The sequence below is a fragment of the Balaenoptera physalus genome (genome assembly GCF_965194825.1).
Source record: "Balaenoptera physalus genome assembly, chromosome: 13".
Taxonomy (NCBI): Eukaryota; Metazoa; Chordata; class Mammalia; order Artiodactyla; family Balaenopteridae; genus Balaenoptera; species Balaenoptera physalus.
This window is the reverse complement of record NC_138892.1, coordinates 99,339,867-99,351,357: the sequence shown is the minus strand read 5'-3', so window position 1 is coordinate 99,351,357 and position 11,491 is coordinate 99,339,867. Positions and strand designations below refer to the sequence as shown.

General features: G+C 42.8%; 1 long non-coding RNA gene across 2 annotated transcripts; it reads right to left on the bottom strand.

Moving 5' to 3' along the window:
- Positions 1–5,351: 5,351 nt before the first annotated feature.
- On the bottom strand, positions 5,352–11,369 carry LOC309640941. Of its 2 annotated transcripts, none has more exons than XR_014252442.1 (3): positions 10,219–11,369; positions 9,266–9,360; positions 5,352–6,184 (listed from the first exon to the last, which is right to left on the bottom strand). It is a non-coding gene; the product is annotated as an uncharacterized lncRNA (long non-coding RNA). The 2 variants fall into 2 exon arrangements; XR_014252443.1 differs by having other exon boundaries at positions 10,493–11,305.
- Between the last annotated feature and the right edge of the window lie 122 nt (positions 11,370–11,491).

Sequence of the window (11,491 nt, the reverse complement as noted above, 5' to 3'; positions counted from 1 at the left end):
TAGGTCACCTTAGGAAGATGATAGAGAACCATTCATTATTTTGAGAACAGGTAAATAAAGAGAAAAAAAATTAAATTAAGCATTTACCACGTCTTTCCTACGTGGACTATCCCGGTAGGCAGTCAATTATCAATCAGCTGGAAACACTGGCACAGGTGGACAAGTTGAAGCTTGCAGGGAAACCCAAGAGGCCAATCATATCCAGATGCCCAAATGAGCCTCTAAAAGGGAACTTGTGGAGAAATCTGTGGGAAGCTGTTGCCTCTGTGGGCAAATCATGGAATTTAAGAGCAAGGACAAGCTGGAATCCAGTGGTGACCTCTGTATCCAGCCATCGCCGTATCTGACTGCAACAAACTTTTGAAAGCAGTGGCCACTTCTTCAGTTCTGCCTTCCAGATTTCACGCAGGCTTTCCTATAGCCGACTGTAACTCAGAACCATAAGGAAAAGGGAATTCTGGAAAAGAGCAGCACAATTTAGAGTAGTCCGCTGTTTCCCAATTTGGCAGCTATACATCTTCTTTTAACCACTTCTAAATACAGATAATAGCAAAATCATGTTTCCACTTAAGATGTAACTACCCCTCATACAACTGAAAAGGCACTGATCGTCTACCCAAAACAATCCACACGTGAGATCTGTTTTTCAGTGACGTCTATTTGTCCTACAGCTGGATCTCACTCATTTTTTAATATCCTGTAACTTAAATACTAATGTATACAGTTAATGTTTTATGTTAGATGGGAGAGGAATGGGAGAGGAAAAAAAGAAAAAATGGTGTGTGTGTGTGTGTGTGTGTGTGTGTGTGTGTGTGTTGCAGACAGAGGCAGCAGCTCCCCACCTCACCCCACACACACATTCATACCAAGAAGAAAATACACTCAAAACTACTACCACCCTCGTTTCTGCAATTGGTCATCTGATCATGGTTGGTGTTTATTAACCTCCTTTTCCCATTATCCAGTTAGTATTCTCTGCTCTCAGGAAGCACCTCAGCTTTCCTGGTGGGTTACCCAAACCTTCACTCCCAAAGGATCTGTAGCATTTGCAGTCCTGCTATATTGGGGTGTTGTAGTTTTCTGTCAACTTTTTTTCATAGTACATAGGAATATGAAGAGGTGTCCCCAGAGGATCTGTTGAATTCCAGAGTTACTCCACCCTGCTTCCATTGTGTAGTAGCGACCCAATTTCCCCTTGAGCATTGGGATCAGTCACACTAGCTAATATATTAAGCTGCCTTTTTTTTTTTTTTTGGCTGGTTGGTTCAGTGGCACGAGAAGCTCAAAATGTCCAGGTTACAGTTTCAGCTTCCACTTTGGTAGAAACACTGCTGTGTCCCCAGTGAAAACACTCTTCCTTTGGGAATTAAGATCTCTAAACCAACAGAGCACACAGTTCAGAGGACAGGAAGTATCGTTTTTACTAGTGGACCATTGGAGTTCAGAATCAGAGGCGTCAATCCCATTTCCACCCCCTGATTCTTGGAAATGAGAGAAGAAGCACCATATGGTGGTTGCTTGCTCAGTGCATTTATTGCATCCTGGAAGAAGTTACTCCAGCCTTGCAAAGTGTTGCCACCCATCTGGTACCACAATTGAGTCTTCAAAGGGCTATCCCACTACCCTATCAAGCCAGCTGCTTCAAAATGATGGGGAACATAATAAGCTCAGTGAATTCCATAAGCACGAGCCCACTGCTGTCTTTTACTTGGTATAAAATCAGTTTCCTGTTCACAAGTGATGCTGTATGGACTACTCTGAGGATGAATAGGGCATTTTGTAAGTCCACAAATGGTGGTTTTTCCAGAAGCATTGCAGGCAAAAAAGGCAAATCCATAACCGGTTCTGACTGCTGGAGGGATTTTTCGTAACCACCGTCTTTTAGAGCCACGCCCAAGTGGGGCGGTATTGCCACAGCTGTCCACTTTCAGATGGTGCCAGCGTGGTGCCTGAGAAACCATCTGCAATCAGGACTGAACTTTTTCTTCCTTAGCATAACTTTTTCGACATAGAGAACTTCCCATGAGGCCGTAGGTGTGGGTTGAGAGAGAGGAGGCGATTTAACAGGAGTAAGAGCCAGTGGCTCAGGCAACTTCCTCGTGCCTTCAGGACCTGCTTGTGCCCAAACTCGTGTATATTACTGCCACTCAAGTCAGAGTGCTGCCGTGTGTGCCCAGCATAGTGGCTTTCCGGGTCAAACAACACCGCATTCAAAATGGGCAGATCGGGTTCCATGACAACGTGGCAGTCCAAAGTCTAGCATTCAGTCTCTTCTAGGGTTCAGTAGCAAACCAGAAGCTGTTTCTTAAAAGGAGAATGTTTATCTTTAGAAGATGGCATAGCTTTGCTCCAGGATCCGAAAGGTCTGCAGTGTAATTCACATAATCCTGCCAAGGGCCCCTACAACATCCCTATCTGTCATGGGCATTTCAAATCTCAGTGGGTCTTCTGGATCAAAGGGCTCAATGGGCAGAGGAGCTGTCACACAGCTTGGGCCTGTTGCAGAGTCTTCTCCTACGTGAGGTCCCATTGAAAACTGGAGGCGCTCTAGAAGTTGTGCTTCTTTCTCTGGAGTGGGAAGGCCTAGATCCAGCAACTTGTTCACCTTACTAGAGATATCTTGACCATGCCCCAGATCAGAGGAGGCAGTAACTAAGGTGGAAAGCCCCTAAGCTTTTGTGAAATTTATTTACCTTCTGGATAGTTGCTACTTCCTGCTCATCAGGTCCAGCCAACATGCTATCATTACTGTAATGGACCAAAACAATATTTTGTGGAATGGAGAGGCAATCAAGGTCTTTTCAGACTAGATGATGATAGAAGGCTGTCGAGTTGATATAGGCTTGAGATAGGGCAGTGAAGGGTATTGCCAGCTCTACCAGTTGAAAGCTAACTGCTTTTTGTAGTCTTTACTATGGGAATTAAGAGAAAAAGTATTCACTAGATCAAGCGCTGCATACTAGGTACCAAGGATTGTATTGATGTGCTCCAATAAGGAAATCTCATTTGGAGTAGCAGATGCATTTGGAGTTATGACCTAATTAAGTTCACCATAACCCACCATCATTCTTCAAGACCTATCTCTTTTTCTTTTTTCTTAATTAATTAATTTATTTTTGGCTGCGTTGGGTCTCCGTTGCTGCACGCAGGCTTTACCTAGTTGCAGCGAGCGAGGGCTACTCTTTGTTGCGATGCGCAGGCTTCTCATTGCAGTGGCTTCTCTTGTTGCGAAGCACAGGCTCTAGGTGCGCGAGCTTCAGTAGTTGTGGCACATGGGTTTAGTAGCTGTGGCTCGTTGGCTCTAGAGTGCAGGCTCAGTAGTTGTGGCACACAGGCTTAGTTGCTCTGCGGCATGTGGGATCTTGCTGGACCAGGGCTTGAATCTGTGTCCCCTGCATTGGCAGGCGGATTCTTAACCACTGTGCCACCAGGGAAGTCCAAGACCTATCTCTCGTTCACAGGCCAAAAGGTGAAATGAATGGGAATGTAGTAGAAATCACCACTTCTCCATCCTTTAAGAACTTTATGGTGGCACTAATCTCTGTAATTCCTCCAAGAATGCTATATCCTTTGGTTTACTATTTTAGCAAGTAAAAGCCATTCTAGGAACTTCTTTCTGGCCTTCTATCATAAACCCCTCACTTCATAATTTGGGGAACATTGCGGGGATTCTGCCATTTGATATGTAAATTCCAACTCTGCATTTCAGAACTGGGAAAATAATCATGGGGTGGGTTTGGGTATCCAGCAAGCCCACTATGAATTGGGCTCAAGTCAAAACTCCACCTATTGGGTTTCTAGGAATCAGTGTTAATTCAGAGCCAGTGTGCAGTAACTGCCCCCAATTCTCATTGTTCCCCCTTCCCTGATGCAAAACCATACTGGTAGGTGGCCACATGTGCCTTTGGGGAAGGGTAGGTAGAAGATTTACAGCATACATTTTTGGCAGTGTAGCAGGTTTCTTCCTCAAGGAGACCTGCCTCCCCTTAATTTAAGGGGCTCTGCATCTACATCTGGACAGAATCAAGTCTGGGATTCAGATGAGGATCCAGCTCTGTCTGTTATTGGGACTCAGGTCAGAATTTTTGACTCTAGACCTAGAGCTTTTCTGTGTATACAAGTCAAGTAAGACTTTAATAGGATGTCTATTTATTTCAGTCCTAGGGAGATGCCAATAAATTAGCCAATACCAAAGATCAAACCACGGTGATTAATTATCACTTTAGCTTTGCTATCCATTATGATAACCATGTTTTCTTATCTCTGGTAGTTAAAATAGTTAAGCAATGTCACTTGACACCTGTCACTCCAGTATCCCACCATCCCCAGTGAATTCAGGGAGCCCAGTCTAATGGCAGCATTAATGGCTTAGAGAATGGCTGCTACAGAACTCTGCAAGGGTGCTGGTGTTTGCTTCAACAATGCACTACTTAAAGCCTTGTTGAAGGGAGTGTCTTCTGAACCCTCCCAGGTCATAATTAGGGGAGAGCGGTAGTTCTTACATAATAAATCCACCCCAGCATTCCAACTCCTTATCTTTTGGATACCTTCCATTTATACAGTGTGAGATGGATTTATGAAAGTGGTGATTTTCAGGTACTACTTGACAGAAAACAAATAGTTTCACAGTTTGTGTGTGTGGGTGGAGTTTTGAGTAATATGGGACAAGGCCTGAGGATAGCAATGGGAGTAATGAAGTAAGAGATTTGAGCAGAGATAAAAGATTCAGTAGTGATTATAGATGAACTATACAAGTTCCGTGGAAAAAGGAAGTGGCCAATACTCCAAACTGGAGTTGCCACTTCTGGAAAGATAAAGGAGAATCTGTGAATGAAACAGAAAGATTTGGGAAGAGACGATATTTATGGCATAAAAGAGAGCAGCATGTCAAAAATTATTTTGAGGTTCATTAACTTGGAGGTTGATAATATGACAGCATTAGTAAGAGAGATGGGGATGCCATAGGGAGAAGGCATATGGACTACAATAGTTTGAAGGTCAGATGGGGGATGATGTGACAGAGAACTGAAAAATTCTAAAAATATAACAGCAGGAGAGGGCTATGGGAAGCTGATCATTTTGCGTAGTGACTTGGTAACGTGACAACTTAGCTAGATTGAAATACATTCTCAGAATTCCCTTCTCTGTATGTTTCCAGTTAGCGTGGGACCCAGGAGAGAGTCTGGAGTGATTTGGAAGGTAGAAATGAAGCAGCAGACATTTTGTAGCTTACACATGTTGTCACTCATCTGTTGCCTCCCTCACCGGTGTGTGGCAGTGGCTGAGCCACTGACTGCTCCGCCTTCACCATGATCCTCCTTCACCTTCCGCACCTCCTCAGCCAGGCGTGTGTGTGTGTGTGCCTGCCTTTAGTTCCATGACAGAGGGCCCCAGCTTGTGCAGGACACCCAGGGCATCAAGGTCAGAGGCAATGAGACTGACATGGGTTTCAGTCCATTCTCATGGGCTCCAGCTCATGCTTTTGAGTTCTAGCTTTTTCTTGATTTCACCCATAGTTGAGCATAGATTTCACCCATTTCTTGATTTCTTGATTTCACCCAGTTGGAAGATCTGCTCTTCCCAACTGCCTGCTGTATATATGTATATTTCCTTTACTATATCAATCAGCATGCCATCAGAAATACACAATCACTCTCTCTCTCTCTCTCTCTCTATATATATATACACTATACACTCCCACAACACACACACGGAGGTAATTCTGCCTGAATGCACCCTGACTGATGTAGTAAAGAAAATATATAGTTCAAGGCAGTGACTCTTAAGATTTAAAAACCCATGTCTTCTTTGGATAAGCAGAAACATTTCTCCTCTTCTTTCCCACCCCACCAGTTATGACAGATCCTTTTTACAGAAGCATGCCCATTAGGTTAAGGAATTCTGATTGGGCAGAGATATGTGGATGGTGTGTTTTTGTGGGGTTTTTTTGCAGTTTATATTTTTTAAATGTTATTATTTTCATTGTAAAAACATAACATTATACTACAATAATGGCTATGTTTTTTAATTAAGCACATCCACTTCCACATGGTTCTTAACTTCATTCTTCCCCACTTCTCGCCACTCCTCATCACTCTTTTGGAGGATAAAGACTAGACATTCAGGTTCCTCTTCCAGTTTGTATGTAGGAAGTCACAAGAGACCATAATTCTTTCCCTAACACCTAAAACAAACCAGATAATCTACATAATTATAATTTAAAAAACCATCAGAGAGATAAGAGCACAAAGAAACCTAAGTGAATTAAGTTTCAGAAAATGACAATCCTTCAAATGAAAAAAAAGATCCACAGTGGTTCTCACCCCTGACTGAAGTATAGGACTCCACCATAGATGATGGCAAGGAGAAATCAGCCTAACTTTTAACAAATTTTAATGGCCGTGTGTGGGCTTATATGACAGATTAGAATCCAGAGGAATCACAGGCACAGAGTGAAACTATACTACCTCACTATTCTTTCCCATTGATATTCACTAACTACTGGGATAGGGCCATAAACAGAAGGGCAGTGAAGAAGAGCTGAGGGACACTCTCAGAGACACATTGGGTTTTTAGTTAAGAAAGACTTGTAGAGGGTGGGAGAGCTGAGAGAAAACCCATGGCACTCCAGGCCTTCAGCTAAGAAAAATTGAGGGTCAGGGCAGGAGAGAAGGGAGAGCCTACCTGAAGGCTTGATAGCTAATGAAGACATCAAGCAAGGCAGAACAGCTGAGATAACAGCTCTAAGACAGTATTTGCTTATAGGAAAAGTTCTGATCTTGCCTTCAAAATATTTGAAGCCCGTGGTGAATTGAATCAAACTGAAAAATTACAACAAAGCCCACATCTAGCTCAACTATAGATTATATCAACTCAGCTCCAATTCTAGTGGTTTTATAGGAGAATGTGTGTAGCCCTTTTTGGAGGAAAATATCATTTAATTCATCGTCTACTGTATTTTTACAGAAAATGTATGTAGTTTTACATAAAATGTCCAGCATACAGTAAAAAATATCAAGACACACACACAAAAGAGCAAGAAAATGTAACTCATGGTCAAGTAAGGAAACCAACTGAAGTTAACCAAGAAAACCTCACATTTGAGAATTATCACATTATAACAAAAATGCTAAAGGACTTAAAAAAAAAAGTAGAACCCATAAATAAAGGTATGAGCAACTTCAGAAAAGTGATGGTGAATATTAAAAAATGGAAATGCTAAAAATAAATACAGTATCAGAAGTAAAGAACTTGATAGGCTTAACAAGTAAGTTGGACAATAACGGAGGAAAAAAACTTGGAAAAGAGATAAATAGAAAGCATCCAAATTGAAAGTCAAAGAGAAAAAAAGATAAATACAATAGAGTATTTGGGTGTATTGAACAATGTCAGTTGGTCTAACACTTGTATCATTGGAGAAAAAAAAAGGAGAGTAGAAAGAATGGGCAGAAACAATATTCAAAGAGATAACAGATCAGAATTTTCCAAAACTGACGGAAGATGCCAACTTATAGGTCCAAGAACTGTAGCCAACATCAAGAAAAATAAATACAAACAAACAAACCAAAAAAACCCCACAAGTAGGCACATCCTAGTCACAATTCTGAAAACCAAATTTAGAGACCAGATCTTAATGACAGCCAGAGGAAAAAAGACATTACACACAGGGAGTTAAAATATGAACTACAAATGACTCTTAAAAATAATGGAGACAGATATGGAATGAAATGTTTAAAGTGCCGAAAGGAAAAAAAGAAAATCTGTCAACCTAAAATTTTATACACAGTTGAAAATTATCCTTGAAAAATGAATGTGAAATAAAGACATTCTGACACAAAGAAAGCTGAGAGACTTTATCTCCAACAAGAGAATGCCAACAAGAAATGCCAAAGAAGTTCTTGAGGCCAAAGATAAATGATACTAGATCTGCAAAAAGGAATAAGAAAGTACCAGAAAGGATAAAAAGACAGATTAAAAAGAGACTATATTTTAGTACCTTCATTATACACACATATTTACAATATTAAAAAAAAAATCAAAACTCCCTACAATGTATGGTGGGTTTCGTAACACAGGTAGAAATAAAATATAGGACAATATCATAAAGGATGGGAGAGGGATAAATGAAATTATGCTGTTGTTAGTTTCTTATATGAGATAGAATAATATTATTTGAAGATAGACTGTGGTAATTAAAGATGCAAATTGTAATTTCTAGAGCAACCACTATATTTAATGTAAAAAAGAAACACTAGAAAGACCATCTAGGAATTTAAATGGAATATGAAAAAAATACCTAATTACCCCAAAGAAGTCAGGAAACAAGGAATAGAGAAACAACTGACAAATGGGAATGAGTGAATGAAAACAACTTCCCTTAACTATTACTGAGCGGTTTTGGAAATTAGTTTTGCTACAGACTTTATCAAGTCTGTTTTTCATGAATTAAACCTAAAACTACAAGGCAAAATATAGCTATATGTGAAGCTTATACTGCAGTTAAATCATTTCGACACAATTAACATTGTTTGAATCACAAATGATATAAAGCTGCTTTATACATTTCCTATGCTGTCAAAAGTTAAAACAAGAAGCAAGATGTCCATTCTAACACAAATTTGAAGCAGTTCTATTTTTCTGAACTCAAACTACAGTTCCAACAGTGGTTTTTGGATTTTGATGCAAGTGAAAAGGATATTTTCATATTTAAAATCCACTTCACTGTGCAGTTGAGGCACTTCCACCTAACTTTCAGTTGGAAGTGATTAATCTGCAATGTAATGACACGCTAAAGGGGAAATATTAAGAGAATTTATAGAATTCCAATAAAATTGTATAAATGCCTTATAAGCAGTAAATATGCTCAAGTAAAACCATATGCTCATGGATTGATATATTTGGCAGTATCCTATCTGGATGAAAAGATATTTCCAAATGAAATATATAAAATCCCATGACAGATCACCATTAACAGATAAACATTTGCAGTCAATTTTGATGATAGAGAACATTTAGTTTAAACTGGGGTTTAACTAAGTGAAATGTTATCCCCCTTAAAAAACAAAAAGAGTTCCATTCCTCTCGTTGTTAGACCTGTATTACAACTCTTATTATTACACCTTATATTTTGCCAATAAAAAAAAAAACTGTGGATATTTGTTTTCTCTATTGCTATATAAGTATCTACATATTCTCCATTTTGTCTCTTGGGGCACAAAGCCTAAAATATTTACTATTGGGCCCTTTACAGAAAGAAATCACCAACCCCTGGCTAAATGCAATGTTTTCCACAGCTGCTACTGCGTATTTTGCTTTGGAACCACACACAGTCTCCTTTACACGCCACTTTTGTTGAGTCACCTGGAGAGGGTAACGAGGAGATAGAACGAAGTTGAGAGTTAATTCAGTCTTGAGGTTAAATAATTGTAGCTAACGTTCATTGAGCAGATAAAGTATGTAGTAAGAACTCAGATAATTCATCACTTTGTATATATTTGCTCATTTAATACTCTCAGGAATCTTATGAGATAGGTAATGTTCCCCACCCCATTTTACCCAAGCTGAAAGAGTGAGTTGCCAAAGATCATGCTGATAAGTAAGGGATTTAGGGGTTTACAGGACTTAACCCAGCAATGGGACACCAGAACCAACGCCTCCAACACCAGCCGAGGGAGCAAAGGCAGACACGTGTGTGTGGGTTGAGGTGGGGAGCAGCAGGTGGTCCAGGGCAGAAGAGTTGGTGTGGACATGAGCGCTCTCGGGAAGGACAGGACTACCAGGTGACATGGACTGCTGAGGTCCTCGGAGACGCACAAAATCCCATTATTCCCACCATCCCAGCAACAGGACTCTTTTCCCATTCCAACCCCTTTAATAAATTCTGGTTCAGAGTGTTCTTCGAATGAGCGTGTGAAGAAGTCTGAACACAATTTATTATGTGGAGAGATGAAGGCAAGTGGGTAGGAAAAATCCGTAGGATGGGGAGGATCTGGGAAATCTGTCCTGGTTTATCTGTATATACTATAGACACACATTATACATATGTATTTATATATTTGTAATTTAATACACATCCATACATTAAAGCCGTACGTATTAGCAGGGTTTAGAATTTAAACATAATTATAATGTTCTCAACCTTCTGCAGTGGACACTTCAGAGCATTTTCAGGGACTATAAATAACAATAAAAATAATAGAGTGATCAGACTACACGTACTCAAGGCTAGAACCTTCAGCCCGACAGGCTTTAACCTTCTCTCAATTGTTTTTCCAACCAAATATTCCTCCCCCGGCAGGATCCCGGGGTCGTCCCATCCGCCAATGACGGTTTCAGAGAAGCGGTCCTGGGGAGGGGTATTATGTCCAGGAACACGTCCTGTCAACTTTGCAGTCGAGTCACCTATTTCGGTTGGTAGCGGCCGCTATTGCTTTAAAAAGACAGAGGATTTCGAAACAGGGAGGAAGGGGGGGGTCAGGAAAAGGAACTCAACTGCCTTTGATAACCGCCCAACAGCCTTTCCTTTTCCAGGACGCGTGCTCGGCTGGGGCAGCGCCCGCATCGCCGGTCTGGCGGGCGTGCGCGCCTCCTCTTTTCCGGGCGCCCACCTTCGCGGGGAATCCCCCGCGGCCAGGCTGGGCTTCTGCGGGCGGCCGCCCCGCTTTGTCTCCGACGTCGCGCTCCGCGGCTCGCTCGCTCGCTCGCCCCTTTACCCCGGTGCGGGCTGTAACCCGATCTCCCATTTCCTGGTGGATTCTCTTAAAGAGGCCGCGGTCGAGAAGCAGAACAAAGGCTATTGTTTTACTTCCTCCTTTGGATTCCGCGTCCTTACCGGAATGTCCCTTCCTATATAATTATTTTCATTGCGTCTGCGCTCGGCGGGGGGTGGGGAAACCCTGTGCCTTTCAATGTATCCAAGAGAGGGAGCTAGGGGAGGGGGAGGCGTTTAATAAAACCTGTTCTGAGGTTTCTGGGGCCCCGATGGAACGTTTCTCGGCGTGTCTGCCGCGAGCCAGGCGGCGGCCCAGCGGAGCCTAGGACGCCCCGCGCCAGGCCGGCGGGGGCCGCGCCGCCTGCCTAGTTAGCAGCCGCGGCCTCGCGCGGCCCCGCTCCCCGGGATCCTCCGCCCGCGCCCCCGCCGCCGCCCCTCCCCCCACTCCCGGCCCGGCTTTTATTTCTCCGATGCGGGGCTGTAACCCGATCTTTTATTTCCTGGTGGCTCCTTTAAGAGGCAGAGCTCAGTGCTGGGAATTCACGTCAGTTTCTGCACTGAAACTCTCAAGATCAATGAGCAAAGAGCTTTCTCAGTTCTGCCTTTCAGTTTCTCTCTTCCAGGAAGGAAAACATTCGAGAGAGAGAGCGAGGGAGAGCGGCGGGAGGGCGGGGGGCGGGGGCGCCGGCCCGGGTGGGAGGAGAGAGCGGGAGGCCGGCCGGGCTGCGCCCCGGGTCGCCGCGCCGCGCCGCGACCTGCAGACCCCGCCGCCGCGCCGCC